This window comes from Mus caroli, chromosome 2, assembly GCF_900094665.2.
Source record: "Mus caroli chromosome 2, CAROLI_EIJ_v1.1, whole genome shotgun sequence".
In the NCBI taxonomy this organism is placed as follows: domain Eukaryota; kingdom Metazoa; phylum Chordata; class Mammalia; order Rodentia; family Muridae; genus Mus; species Mus caroli.
In genome coordinates this window covers 29,100,041-29,115,039 of record NC_034571.1, presented here as the reverse complement: position 1 = coordinate 29,115,039, position 14,999 = coordinate 29,100,041, and the positions used below count along the sequence as shown (strand labels likewise).

Genomic DNA, 14,999 nt, shown 5'->3' with positions numbered 1-14,999 from the left:
ATCCTCACTCTAGTAAGTCAGCAGTGTTAGTGACCGGTGAAGGGAGACACCTGGCATGCAGGCAGACAGGGTGTGCTGTCTGTGGACATGCAGCAGGTAAGTCCAAGCTAGACCACCAAGGGCCTTAACCAGCATCCCTCAGCCTCCATTAGCAAGCATTTGTTTTCTCTAAGGAGTCTAAACCATCCTCTGCTAGTTTGGCAGTTCTGAATGGGCAGTAATGAGTCTGTTTACTTTTGCTTTCTTGATATTTATTCAGCTAATTGCATCCCAAGAGAAGTAACCCCCCAGCATTCCAGCTGTCTTAGGCTGGAGACTAGCTCAACTCTAGGCAAAGTGCCCCTCCTTGCTTTCTCCCCATGACCAACAAAGAAAAGCAAACCCAACTGTTTTCCTTGGCTTAGAAATTAAAATAAAAACACCGATCGGAATCGCTTTTCCACATTGTGTGGTGAGGAGTTTCCATTGTGCCGGGCTTCCCTCTCTCTAACTGTAAGGCTGCAGTAACCACGTGGCAGGACAGCCTTTGCACATGGGGAGGACTCCCTGGGCTTGGGTCTCACCCAGCCTCCTATGGGCTGTCTGAGTGTCCCCATTTGGCCTGTGTGATGGGGCCACACACTGCGCGTCTGCATCCCTCTGGCCATCACAGCACTGTAGCCTGGGCATTGGGCTACTTGATGGGATGAAGCATCATTTTGGTAATACAGAGCTGACTTCTGCCCAGTGGCAGAAGCTGCTGGCCTGGCATATGCTTCTGAGTTCTTATCACAAAGATTGGGAATGGATGAGAAAGGTTCAGATAATACAAATAGCTGCAGCCAGTTAGTTCTGGGAAGCAAGCACTTTGTCTGTACCATGTTACTGAATGTTCCCAGCAGCCCATTGGGAAGGGCCCATGGCTTCAGGACAGCCATGTAGCCAGGTGCTGGCGGCGCCCACACCTGCATCCTAAGTAACAGCAGGGCAGTTACTCCGTTTGACTGCTGAAATGCTGAGGAACTTTGGTGGTGAGCTCTCACACTCACGGTCTTTGTGGGCTTATGTATTTCTAGTATTCTTGCCTTTTTCCTTAAATAGGGTCGCATGTGTCTCAGGCCGGCTCTCAACTCCCTGTGAAGCTGAGGATCAGCCCTGCCTCCAGTTCCCCAGTGCTGGGTCTGAGGCTTGTGTTATTTCCCCCATTTATGCAGTGCTGAGGATTAATGAGAACTAGCCAAGCACTCTGCCTGCTGGGCCTTGTATATCCTCAGCGTGTTATCTACCTAGTTACCACAAAGGTGCGCTCGAGACTAAAGGTGTGTGTGTGTACGTGGGGGCGACTGTTGAGACTGAAGACCATCACTTGTTGTTGTCATGGAACTACGAAGTAGCAGAACCAGGCAGTAGGTACACTATAAACACCAAAGTAGGTCTGCTGTGAAAGCAGTGTGACAGGAAACTCAAAGACAAGCCTTCTGATCCTCTAGGCAGAAGGAGGCTAGGGGTGCTCTTGGGTCTGCAGAATTGGCTCTTGGGGGCTACCCTGGTCAGTGCGGGTTGTATTCTTCTGGAAGAGTACACTTCTCCACCCCAGCTAGCACTGCACTGCCAGCTGCGAGCACAAACCTGAGGAGGCATCCCAGCCATGCTGGAGACCTAAGAAGTGACCTTTGCCAAGGCCACAAGGCCTATGTGTGTTTGGCTAGCCCTCCCCTCCAGCTTCTGTGCTTGAGAGAGTCTGAAGAATCAGAGCATGAATGGAGATGGTAAGTCCAAGATCAGGACACCAGAGAGCCCAGCAAAAACGTAAGCAGCGGCAAATGGTTATTACTGTAACCGCTGCAGGAAGACCCAGCATGCCTGCAAGGGGTTTCCAAGCCTGCTGCTGACCAGGATGGGGAAGGAGCCTGCTGCAGAGTTAAGTGTCTGAACAGAGCCATCAGGTGGGGGATGTGGCGGCAGGAGTGTGAGCACTGGCCTTCTGCTCTGTTGCACATGTGTACCCCTACACTCTGTGTTGTTGGCCTTCACATCTCTGTGCATAGATGGCTCCAGGTACTGGGTACTCTGTGATTGTTATTACTAGCACTCGGGAAACACAGTATTGATGTCTGACCTAGGATGCAGATCACGCCTGAACTGAGCAGCAAGGGAAGCCCAGGCTCCAAGGTGTTAGGTCGCCTGGAGTAAACATCAGAACCATATTTGATGATCAGTGCCAGCCCCATGCCCTCACTCCAAGGTCACCTCTCCACCACTATGAATAAAGACTCCTGTTTGTTTGTTTGTCTAATGGCCAGGATGCAGTTGCTTCTTACTGTTGAGCAGACTTGACTTTCAAGTCAGTACAAGGGTGAGTCTTGTTGGACGTTAGAAAGAGCTTCTTCATCCTGTGAGTGGAGCGACCCCAGAATGGGCATCGCAGACAAACAGTGGTAGACTCACCTTGGGCAGCTTGGAGAAGGAACTGTGTATCATTTGTCCTCTGTGATTCACCCCAAGCCTGGAGGCCAGGGTGGGAGTAACCAGTCTCCAACTGCCACCCTTCTCAACCCAGCAGCCTGTGAATCATCCCTCATGAGAGACCATGAGGGCCCCCCAGGGAGCTGCAGCCAGCTCCTCCTCACTTCTCAGCTTAGCAATTGTCAGAACTTATATAAGTCCCTCTCCATGCAGCCTGCCTTCCTTCCATCACCCGCTGACTTAGCCTTCCCATCTACCAGTCGGGCTCCATTCTGGGGTCGGCCCTGTTGTGGGTGACTTGGGCAGAGGCACAGAACAGAGAAGCAGAGAGAGTAGGTTCACATCCTCCAACTGTGCTTGCAGGAGTGATGGAGATGGGGTGGGGCAAGCCTGTAGTCCCAGGCTCTCGTGCACATGCCACGGGTGAGCCGTTGGCTTCCAGGGAAGGCTGACTGTGTGGAGGCGGACTGTGGTCACACCGTGAGATCATAGGGGATGTGGTTAGGCTGGGGAGCTGGGTGCCCATGCCAGGGGGATGAGGATACTGCTGTTACTCTTTCTTGCTGCGTTATTAGGGAACCATTTTGAGATTCCCCCAAAGTCCACACACGGAACCTCTGTGCCAGGAGTCACGGAATGCAGAGCAGAGGCAGGGGGTGTCTGGAGAAGCCATTGAGAGGCCAGCTTCTGAGTTGGCTGCTGCATTTTCTGTGGTGCCTGGTGTGCTCTGGAGCCCTGGATTGGGGGCCAGGGTGGGAGGGGTCTGAGGCTGGCTACACACCACTGCCCCAGGCAGCTTCCTGGAAAACCTGGGCATTGCCTGGAGCGTCTCTCCTGAGCCCAGCTGAGTAGCTGATACAGAAGGTCGCCTCAGCCAACAGAGATGCCTCCTTAACATTCATCCCCATTTCAGAGATGAACAAATGGAGACAAGGGATGGAGACAAGGGCCAGGACCAGGGCTGCCAGATGTTAGGGGTGGGCTCCAAGCTAGCTTTCTTTCCCACACGCTCCTAAGTTTCTCCCTGCATCTGGGTGGGTGTGAGACGGAGTCTCGTGTAGTCCAAGTAGACCGGGGACTGGCCAAAGCTGGTATGCCCATGAGACTCCTGATCCTCCTGCTGAGATGTCAGGCCCTGTGTGCCAGTGCCCATTTTAGGGGGTGTTAGGCAATTAAACCCAGGTCATTTGGTGTGCTAGGCCAATACACTGCACTATAATTCACTCCATATGCACTTCCAGGACTAAATAACATTCACATGGCATTAAGTCAGCATCCTTACACGCACCTTACCTTCACATGCTTTCTGCCTGGAGAGTCCTTTCCTACAATTCTATCTGGTATGTATCTGTCTTCCTTTCTAAGGTGACCTCTTAAGGCCACCTCTCTGTGCAGAAGTCTTCTCTCTACGCCAGCTTGCAAGAACAGTTCTGTCCATCCAGCACCCAGAGCTCAGACTGTACTGGCTGGCTGCCCCAGAGTGTGAGCTTCTTAGAGTCGCCTTAGAATGCCCAGCTGCTAGTGCAGCACCTCGGCAACTAGACACCAAGGACTACGTTTGTTCCACTTATTCTCCTGGCTACTAGTAAGAGACAGAGCAGGAAAAAAGAGATGAGGGCCCTGTGCTCCAGGGGCCCTCAGCAGCAGACATTCCTAACTCAGGTGGCAACACTCAGGACAGCTAAGGGGCCCCATGACCCAACCAGGATGGGGACTAGAAGTGGTGGATCTAGGGGGAGGGGAAGTGCCTGAGGTTTGTCTCATTGCTCATGGACTCATCCACCCTGCAGATCTCCTCTGCTGTCCAGGGTGGATGCTGGAGAGTCATTCAGCAGTCCGACCTTCCACAGCAGAGACTGGAGTAGGATCCACCCCGGCAGGCTTGGGCCTTCAGGAAACTGGGAATCTTTGGGAGCTGAAGATAAGAGTCCCTTCTGGGCATTTCTGTGGTGGTCTCCATCTGCCTGTGTGAGAACCGAGTGACAGAGGCCAAGTCTCTAGGGCTGCTGGCCTCAAGACAGGCTGGTTTCACCAGGGAGTGGACCTGCACAATGGCTCATTGTCAGAGGCCTGGCTCCACACCCAGCATCTTAGCATTCCTGTGATCAGAATGTGTCTCATGGCAATGTATACATGGAACCGGATGCTGTAACACCCCCACCCTCCCCCAACCCCCTGCTCCTTTTAGGAGCAGGATACAGCTTGGCCACAGAAACTTACCCCAAATAAGGATTCTGATGTGTACTGTCTACCACCATAAACTCCAAGCTGCCCGAGCTTAAGTAACCTCTTTGGTGTTTTCCGTAAGTTTACAAGAAAGATTCACTTCTCTATCCATCAGTTCTTCACAGAGATTTCTACTGCATGGCTGTAGCAGACTGTGAGCTGAGCTGGAGGGACAGCTTAAAGCTGGGGTTCCTCCTTAATGGGCCACCGATGGAGAGGCCGTGGGAGATACTGTGTTCCTGAGCCTCAGTTTCCACTTCTGTATCAGCTCCCAGGGCCACCTCTTATGACTCACGCCATCTGCTGGGTGTTTGTAGGATTGTTTACAGTCTATCTCAGCCTATCTCAGCCTAGTGCTCTTAGGTTCTACACAACTGTTCTATGGTGTGCACCTAAGATGAGAACCTTCCAGATAAAGTAAGCTGTGATTCAGTGAGAGGCCAGAGGCTGAATATACCTGCCCTTCCCAGAGACTGGCTGTCTGCTGTGTTTGTTTCAGATGCCTGTGCTGCCTCAAGGGCTGTTAGGTGTGTCCCAGGGTAGGTCCTCAACTCCCACACAGCAGCCTCACAGGATTCCCCTGCCAGTGATGGGAATGCCTGCCAGCATGCCTATCCTGTCAGGTGGATGAACCCCAGGCTCTGCCCTCCACACGCAGGGTGGAAACAGTGTGGACCGCGCAGCTCCACTCCCCACGCTACAGATGCGGGTCCCTACAGAGAAGGCAGCAGGGACGCCAGGGAAGCACACTGTTCTCGGAGGGATTGAGGTCAGCAAAAGCAGACTTGACAGCCAGGGAGGGCCATAGGGCGGCATCAGGACAGAGAGGTCAGGATACCGTGTGGAGTTGTGGAGTACAATGGAAGGGGGAGTGGGCTTTGAAACACAGTACTAGGTTCAAAGCCTGTGGATCACATAGCTGCTAGCGTCGGCAGGTTAGCTTTCCTTATTCTTTCATGTGAAACAGGAACCCATTTTCTAGGGTAGGAGTAAGGATGGAGTAAGGTGGAGTGCCTGCTCACTAAGCCCAGTGGGCAACTGTTGTGGGGTTCTTGACTGTGAGCCCATAGCCATGCTGGACAACAATCTCTAGACTCGTACATGCCGTCCACCTATCTCTTTCCGCTGTGTTCCCCTTGCCCAGTGGTAATCTGTATGTCTTAGCCAGATTCACAGAGTTAGGCAGAACCTTTACAGAGGCCAGAAAGCCACCAGGTTCACACTGCAGTAGGAAACCTTCAGTGTCAGCCACACCAGAAGCCTGAGTTGGAAGCATGTACTTCACAGCCACTTTCCAAATGCCACCAGGAACTCGGGAAACCTCTGTCCCTGGGCTCAGACACACTGGTGGTGTGTGGCAGTGGTTACCATGGCCAGGCTTGCTGGAGTCTGTTCTCTGCTTGTCCCTCTGCAGCTTGAAGACAGGTGCAGCCAGTGGCCCTCTTGTGGGACCAAGGAAACTCCACTTTCCTATCCCTGTGGCTCTGACAGGGATGCCAGTAGGCAGATCCCAAGGGTGATGCAGGAGAGCATCCTGCCTGGGAGAGTGGTGTTGGAAGTTTTGGTCTAGTTGTATGTTTTCTTATCATGCACTTCTAGGATGTAGAAATGCTACAGGTGGCCCAGGCCCAGTCCAAGATGCAAAGTATCTTTAATACATTTTAATACTCTTTTATTATTTTATATTTAAAATATAAATATATAGCTGGGCGTGGTGGCGCACGCCTTTAATCTCAGCACTGGGGAGGCAGAGGCAGGGGGATTTCTGAGTTCGAGGCCAGCCTGGTCTACAAAGTGAGTTCCAGGACAGCCAGGGCTATACAGAGAAACCCCGTCTCGAAAAACCAAAAAAAAAAAATATATATATATATATATATGAATAATATATATGATAAATAAAATATAAAATAAAGTTATTTTAATACCCTTTAATACAGTTCCTCATATTGTGGTGACTGCCCCCCCCCCAACCATAAAGCTATTTCATTGCTACTTCTTAACTGTAATGTTGCTACTGTTACGAATTGTAATGCAAATATCTGATACACAGGCTATCTGAGGTGGTTGCAGCCCACAGCTTAAGAACCACTGCTTTAGAGAATGTAATCCAGGCCAGGGAAAGAATTGGGGCACTTGTTCTTCCCTCTGGGCATTCTGATGGTTGGGCTCTAATAACTGGTAACCAGGTTTTTAGAGACTCTGATCACTGGGCTGAGAACTAAGGTCTCATGCGCCACCCCTGGAGAGCAGTGAGTGATGTGTGACTTGAAGAGACCCTGAAGTCACATGCCAGGCTTCCTCATCTGGAAGACGGAGGTAGTTAGATGTGTGTTGTGGGGCCGCTGCAGGTGTCTGCTTGGCTGTTGCTGAGCTGGGCTCTCAGCCCTCTTTTTCACAGATCAGGAAACTGAGGTTTCGAAAAGCTGTGATCTGCCACTTAACAGAGCTCAGACAGGGAGCCAGCTCATAATCGCTGCTATACCGGGCCTGTACTTGGAAGAACCCATGTGGAGAGCACTGAGCTAGCTTTGGAACTTGTGTTCTCAGTCTTCCTCAAAGGGATCTTTTTCTGAGTAACAACACTGGCCTCTGGGAACTCTCCTAATCCCACAGCAGAGGCAATAGCTGACCCGTGACACCGATGTCACAGGGAGAGGGGAGGGATCAGCAGAGACTTTCTGTTTGGAAATGTTATCTCATGCCGCAGAAGCACTTGCTTTCAAGGGACTGACTCCCTATGTGGCGCCTGCTGTGTCCCCTCACTGGGCTGCTCAGAAAGAGAGTCCTCCAATTTCTCAGCCACATCCTGCTGGCTGGAGACCTGGGGTCCATCTACTGTATCCTTGGGCGCAGAGGGAAAGTCAGGGCAGCCCTTTGCCCCAGTCCTACCGACAGAAACTTGTGGGTGACATGTTCTGTCCCGCACAGGACGCCTCTGCTCCTGGCACGCTGGCAGACAGTGCTGCCTGGCCCAGGGCACTTTACGAACGGAGGCCCTCACTGCCTCAGGTCCGCATTACATCTGCTTCTGCCGTAGCATATTCTCTAGCTGGCTGGGTGTGCAGGAGTCCGGAGCTTGAACACAACTTGCCCAGTCCTACACTGCCCTGCGGCTCTCAGCCTGCTGCCCTTTCAAATCCGCACCTACACACATGCACATACCCGGCTACCAGCCTGTGTCCAACAGCCACACCGGCTCACCCAGGGGCTCTTTGTCTGAAAGAGGTGAGTGGGGCTCACGGATGAAGTCTTCAACATCCCAGCCCACTGTGCTTGTGCCTCTACACCACCCTGCCCAAGTATTCACAGTCCTCTGCCTGGTCAGATGCTTGATTCAGCTCTGAGCAAAAGCAAGGTTTGACCCCTGTGGGTTCCAGCTGCACACGGAAGCTGGAGGAGTCAGGGTTGCCCATCTCAAGCCCCTCTTCCCCTGACTGCTGCAGTTGAGAGCTGGCCCCTTACCTCTTCTCTCCTGCTTGGCCCTGGAGCAGCGCTTCACATGCCTCACGGTGCCATCAGCAGCACAGCCTGGCCGTGGCCTCCAGGAGAGGTCCCGAGTCTCAGGCTGGACTGGCCGCCGAGCAGCCCTGCCTCACTGGCCTCAGCTGGCAGCAGTCTATGCTCTCTGAAGCTCCTAGGGATGAGGCTGGCTCTGGTGTCACCGGGGCTGCTCCCAACCTGCTCTCCCTCACAGTGTGGTCCGCAGCTGCCTTAGTGCATGCTTCTTGCAGGTCCTGGGTCCAACAACCACTCAGGGCTTGGGGTCCATCCCCAGGCCGACAGCAGCAGCCTCAGTTGAACTCCCAGGTCCTTTGTGGAGCCTTTACATGCCGCCAGAGGAAACTGTGAGCACAGCCTGACCCTGGTTGGCTGCAGGCACTTCTCTCCGCCCACCAGTGCAAGAGGATCCCCCAGGCCCCAGAAAAGCTCTGGGCCTCCCCTCAGCTCCAGACAGGGGCGGGCCGCCTGGTGATGTCACACTAGCTCCAGCCCCAGCTGGCCCAGCCCCTCCTGCCTGCTTTGGCCGCCTGGGCGGGGCCCCCTCCTTCTTTGGCACAGGAAGGCTGGCCAGCTCTGCTCCTGGCTCACCAGCCTGCTCCACTCCCTGAAGGCTGACGTTGCTGGGGTGCCCTGTGTAGGCAAAGCGCTTCCACTGGACTTGGGTAACGGACTTGAGCAGCTGTGGCTATGCAAGCAGCTGCTTGGGAGGCCAGGGAGCCCTGCTCACTCTTTCTGTGGGTTGCCTTACTAAGTGTTCAGCATCTTCTTTACAAATCACTTCATCCCTGCAGAAGGCACTGCTAATGTGGCAGTGGGGTAGGACAGTGAAAGTACCATGACTGGGTTGGGGCCAAACTAGAGGAAGACTGTTCGCCACTCCCTGAGCTTCCTTCCCTACAGCATAAGTGAGCCACATTCCAACAACACTGCCAGGTTCACCACGGTCACCTGGGAAGGTCTGGTTACAGGATCAAGGACGATGTGCCGGGTGGGCAGGTGGGCTGGACTTGAATCCCAAGCCCCTGCTATGTGACCCTGCCAGCCTCAGTTCTCAGCTGTGACTTGGGCGACTGTTCAGGGAACACATGGTAGAGTCCCCGGGAGCTGTCAGCTGTGAATGGTCAAGAGAGTGGAGCGAGTGCTAAGACTGGTGGCTCTTAGTAGAGAAGGACAGGTGACCTTGGTACCTAGGCCACATCCTTCAGATGCATCAAGTCTGTTGAGCTGGCAGTGGAAGGCCACTGGCATCCTGCAGGGGTGCAGAGAGGGGGAGACCCCAAGTCCCATGCACAGGCTCACCCACTGCTTGATATTAGTGATGACTCTTCTTTGAAATGTGTTAGTGGTGGTGGTAGCATTTAGGTACGAACTAAGAGGAAACTTTAGTGGCCCTCTCTTACAGCAAGGTAACATGGGATATGTTCCTGGTCTCTAAGGAGACAGACTCACTGTGGCTCCCTCTCCCGAGACTGCCACCTTTTGTTCAGGAAACAAATTATTTTTTCTGCTTCTCCTCAGCCTACTTAGCCCCTCCCCTCTTCTGTCAATTTCTTCTGTTCCTAGAAGAAACTACAGACCTTAAGGGGCACCATTAGCCAGAGAGCTGATCTGGACTGGGCAGGAAGTCTTTTTCTACCAGGGAGTGATGAGCACTGCTCTGCTTTCTGCCTAGGACCTAGTCCGGGTCCTGTGGCTGAACACCACATATTTGGAAGCGAGTCACCATATTCCGCAGCGTGGTCATACAGCACATTGAGAGGCTGTCCCCTTTCACTTATCTTCCTCTCACTTCTAGGATGTGTTTATGAAGATGCTACTATTAGCCAAAGCCCCTGTCCTCTGACAGCAAACAGTCGGGCTGGGAGAAAACTGCTGCGTGCTGAGGGTGCATCTTACAGGGAGATTCAGCAGCCAGGGCCAGCTGCCAGATGAAGTCTCTAAGCCCAATCCCATAGGATGGCTCAGACCCAGTAGGCAATCAAGTGTGTGTGTGTGGAGGGGGGGGGGGGATAGTCAGGGCCAGGAGGAATAGGTGAAAGTGCTATAGTTGCTTCTTCAAAGATAGTCCCAGCATGCCCCAGATCACCAGGAGATTCTGACACTCTTCCCGTTGAGAGGTAGTATCCATTCTCCATCCTTACAAGTCTGTGTGTGGTACCAATTTGTACTGGTAACATCAGTAGCATGAAATGAAGGAACCTGATGTCCAAGGCCAGAGAACAGGTGGTTACTTAAAGGCCAGGTGACATCTGCTCTGTCCACTGGAACACCGCCTCATAGAGCCTTGAGCAAGCCAGAGCCTGAGAAATTGAGGGTTCATAGCACATGGTAGATAGTACTGCCTCCACTGGCATGCATGCAACGTTGCCTCCAGATGGTTCCAGCCTCTAGCTACCGAATTACCTCACCTATACTTTACTCTCAACCATACAGTCTCCCTGTCAGGGTCCTGGCTCTGAAGGAGAGAGAGAAACCATTCCACTGTGGCACATCTGAATTCCTGGCTCACAGCTTAATGGGATAGTTATAGACTATTGAGTTTTGATGTCATTTGTTAGACCACAGAAGTAACTGGAGAAGACACTGGGGCAAGAACAGTTATATGGTGCTCTTGTATTTTGTTTTGTTTGAGTCTGGATACTATTACATTGGCTGGCCACAAACTCAAAATCCTCCTACCTAAGCCTCCTTAGTGGTGGAATTACAGACACACACCACCATACCCAGCCATGAGGTGTTCTTTCAGTGGAGCTGAGAGAACGTTTTGGTTGAGGAGAGATGAGGCTCTGTTAGAGAGGTGGGATTAAGTCCCAAGGCTCTAGTCCCAGGCTTTTAGCAGTACATGGCTGGTAGTGTCTCAGTAAAAGGCCAGTGTTGAGGAGTCTGCTGCTGGAGCCACAGGCTGGGCCTCTGAAGCTGGAGGCCGTGCTTGAGCCATTTGGTGAGAAAGACAGGGGTAGGACATAGGACTTACTTGATGGCAAAAGGAGTCTGCAGGACTACCACGTCCTCTGGTGACCATCCGTGTAGCTCATGCATGTGGGTTATCCTAGTACTGCTGTTTGCATAACCCAAAGCTCCAACAATGTCAAAACCACCAGAGTGGCCTTGACCCACCCATCTGTGCACAACCCTTGCCCTTTTGATGGCTCAAGACAACCAGGTGCCCTGCAGGCGAACTCAAGCTTCAGAGTCAGTTTCTCCTTTTTCTGCTCTGAACCTCTGAACCTCGCTTTCCCTCGTCTACAAAGTGGGGGGTAGTATGAGGATTGGCCTCAGAGAGCTATTATGAAAATTGATAAGGGGCTGAAGAGATGGCTAAGCTGTTAGAGTGCTAGCTGCCCCTCTAGAGGGTCTGAGTGTGATTCTCAGTACCCACGTGATGGCCCACAACCACCTGTAACTCTCTTCTGGTCTTCCTGGGTGCCAGGCACACAGTGGAGCACAGACACACAGAGAGGCAAAACACTCATGCACATAAAATAAAAACATTTTTTAAAATATTAAATGAGCAGCTGTATAACACATTAGTTTAAGACATTCTGGCTCCATACAACCTGTGAATGCTGACTGTACTATTACTAGGCAGTCAGTACCTATGTAGACAGATGTTTCCTCGTCTGCTTTTGGTTTTGAATCAGGGTCTCTTGTATCCTAAAATGACTGAACTTCTCCGTGTAGCCGAGGAAGGCCTTGAACTTGCCATATTCCCATCTCCACCTCCTGAGTGTTGGAATTCACAGGTGCGCATTGCTATGTCCGGTTCATGTGGTGCTAGGGTTGAAAGCCATTGCTTTTTGAATGCTAGGCAAGTGCTCCGCCGAGCCACCCCTCCAGCCTTGTTTGTTGTTTTAGACAGGGTCCAGGCTGGCTTGGATCCAAAGATCCCTTTGCCTCAGTTTGAGTGTTGAGATTGCAGGCAGAGACTAGCACATTTGGCTACAGCTGGCCTTATTTCCTCCTCTGTATTTTTTGAAGTTTTTCTCTTCTTGTGGCTTCTTGGAGTTTGATTGTGATGTGATCAAAAGTGATATTCCTTGCGTTGATTCCTTGTGGGGGTTCTGAGACTCTTGGGCCAGTGACTGCTTTTCTCTCACACATTTAGGAGAGAGGCTTTATTTCTATTCCCGCTCCTCTCTCAACCCCACCTGCACACTGAGGTCACGCGAATCTGTCTGTGTACCCCTCCTTGTGCGGTTTAGATCTTTTCTCTGGTTCCCGCTGTGCCAACCTTCCCTTTCTGTATCAGTCTATTCATTTCAAGTGAAACATTTATTAAGTATTGTACTTTTCATTCTATAATTTTTACTTGAGTTTTTCTTTTTTTTAAAAAAGGCAGATTCTGGCTGTTTAGCTCAAGCCAACTGGAAACTCTTGAGTAGCCCAGGTTGGCCTCGAACTCACGGAGCTCCTCCTGCCTCTGCTTCCCCGGTAATGGTATTGAGGGTGTACACTACCACAACCAGTTAGATTTAAAACAAGCAAACAAAAGCTAGAGGATAAACCCCTGTCAGTGGGCAAAGAGACCCCTTGGTGGTGGTGTTGCTCTTATGTCAGTCAGGGGCAGAGTGGATGGCAGTTCGTCCTAGCTTGATGCTTGGCTTGGTGGCCAAAGCTGCCTTAGGCCTAGGATTCATAAAAATCAAATCAAATCCAGGCAGTGCAGTGAAAGAGGAGGGAGATAGACAGAGACCTGTGGACCACCATGCCACCCACAGACCTCCCCCTTAGTGCACAGCACAGGCAAGACATAGATACCCACTGTTGCCATGCCACAAAGCACTAACAGAAGACGTCATCCAGAGGCCCACCAGCCATGTGGCCATCCTGCAACAGAAGCCACCGCAGTGTGCACGTATGTGGTGCTCAGATGGGCGGGGGAAAGAAGTGGAGCAGCTTGGGCATTATGGAGAGAGGTGGAACTGGAGACTCAAGGGTAGACAGGAGGAGCCTGCTGTGAATGGCCAGCCCCGCCATCTGGGGCCATGGTGAAGCCCAGCCCAAGCTGCCTCTGAGGGCCACGTCTAAGTGCATGGCTATGCAGAGGCAGTGGTCAGTGTTGATGTGCATGGCTCACATTACCACTAGAGACCATGGGAGTGTCCCTGGTCAGGGCAGCTGGGGACCATGTGGATGTCCAAGGGCTGTGCATAATTGGCCCTGCCCCTCACTGGATGTGGCACTGTGGAGAGCTGGCCCCATCTCTTACCTGCAGGCCATCTACCTCATCCAAGCAGCGCACTGAAGCTGGCCCTCATGGGAAGAGTGTGGGAGAGCTGGCCCCACCACTCATCTGCAGGCATGGAGCTGGTGCTCCCTTACCCCCGCCCTCTCTGCTTCTGGCAGTTGGGAAAGCTGCCCACAGGGTCATGAGCTGGGGAGAGCTGGCCCTGTCTTTCACTAGCTGCAGCGCTTGGGAAAGTGAACCCTGCACTTTGCCTGGACCCCACAGCAGATTCTGGTTGGAGGAGGGGGCACAGATGAGCCAGCCCTGAGGCTGAAAGGGTTGGAGATTTGGCCCAGCCAATCATTGCCATGAGGTGATGTGGGGATGCTGTGCCAGTGGAGAGAGCTGGGCCCTGGGCCCTGGGTCCTGGGAGTGGAGGGCTGACCCTGCCCTCTTGTTGACTATAGTGTGGGAGAGCAGGCCCTGCACCTTGATGGTGGGCCAGTGAGCTGGCTGAAGCACGTGAGCAAGGCAGCGCTGGCCCTGCTGCTCAGGACTCTGCCCCCGTGAGGTAGCCTGAGTTGGAGGTGCAGCACTTGGGAGGGTGGACCCCACACCTTGGCTGGGCAGCACAATGGAGCTGGCTCTGGAGGCGTGGCTGTGGGTGAATCAGCCCCAGGGGCATGAGAGCAGTGGTGCTGACCCTGCCTGATGGCAGCATTGGGTGGCTTAGCCAGAGCAGCGCTGGAGAGCTCGCCTTGGTGGCACAGATAAGGGGAGAACTGGTGGGCTGACCAGCTCAGCCACAACCCAGGCCCACCGCAAAATCTATATCATCTGCAAAGAGTTGGAGTGCATGAAGGGGCCAGTCGTGCGGATCCAAAGCTGCAGGATCTCCATGACACAGGGCAACGACAGGATAACTGGGAGGAGTCCTGATGAGGATCCAGTATGGATGGCGTGACAGATGCCAGAGATCTCGAACACGACCAATGACTCACTGCAGCGAACATTTGCAAGTGAAGATGTGTGGACAGAGAGATACACTGTGGGACACACCACAGCTTCCATGACGAGATGTTTTCTATGCTTTAGTTGTTGTTGGTGGTGGTGGCTGTGTGTGTGATTTTGGGGGGAGGATGCCAGGGTGAAGGGTGGACATGAGAGGTCGGAGAGATGAGAGGGACTGGGGTGCATTATATGAAATTCACAAAGAATCAAAAGTTAAAAAATCCTAGAGAAAACAAACAAAAACCAGAACAGAACTAGAGATGACAGCGGCTGCTGGAAGGAGCTAGAAGAGTAAATGTTTTCCGAGTTAGATGCGGAGAAAGCTGAAGTCAAGCCCACCCTGAGGGGCAGAGCAGGAGGCAGCTGGTCTCCAGAAGAGGGCAATCCAGGTAGCCTCAGTACTCAAGGTCCATCAGTGCAGGATGCTCCGGCCTGTCGCACCTGTAGGGACAGCGCTGAGCTCTGTGAGGGGGGTGGGCACGATGCTCCAGCCTTGCACACCTGCTTCTCCCCATGAGGGAATGAAACCACATTTTCTCCACATCACAAAGACCTCTAGCCTTGTCTGGACCAGGCAATCGCAGCTTCTGTTCCTTACGTCAGAGGGCGTGGTCAGCCACCACCCGCCCGTTTGTGCCCGGCAGTGCTA

At 52.7% G+C, this 14,999-nt stretch overlaps 2 protein-coding genes and 1 non-coding gene across 5 annotated transcripts in view; 2 read left to right on the top strand and 1 right to left on the bottom strand.

Annotated features, from left to right (window-relative positions):
* Nucleotides 1-8,619, bottom strand: part of Angptl2 (angiopoietin like 2) — a 31,938-nt gene extending 23,319 nt beyond the window's left edge. The window contains exon 1 of the mRNA XM_021182385.2: nt 8,134-8,619. The gene's annotated coding sequence lies outside the window, so the exon portion shown is untranslated. The remainder of the gene's footprint in view (nt 1-8,133) is intronic.
* Ralgps1 (Ral GEF with PH domain and SH3 binding motif 1) overlaps nt 1-14,999 on the top strand; it is a 245,190-nt gene that overhangs the window by 153,618 nt on the left and 76,573 nt on the right. The gene's annotated exons all lie outside the window — the stretch shown is intronic.
* Nucleotides 12,675-12,811, top strand: LOC115030480. Its single transcript, XR_003836076.1, has one exon. It is a non-coding gene; the product is annotated as a small nucleolar RNA SNORA48 (small nucleolar RNA).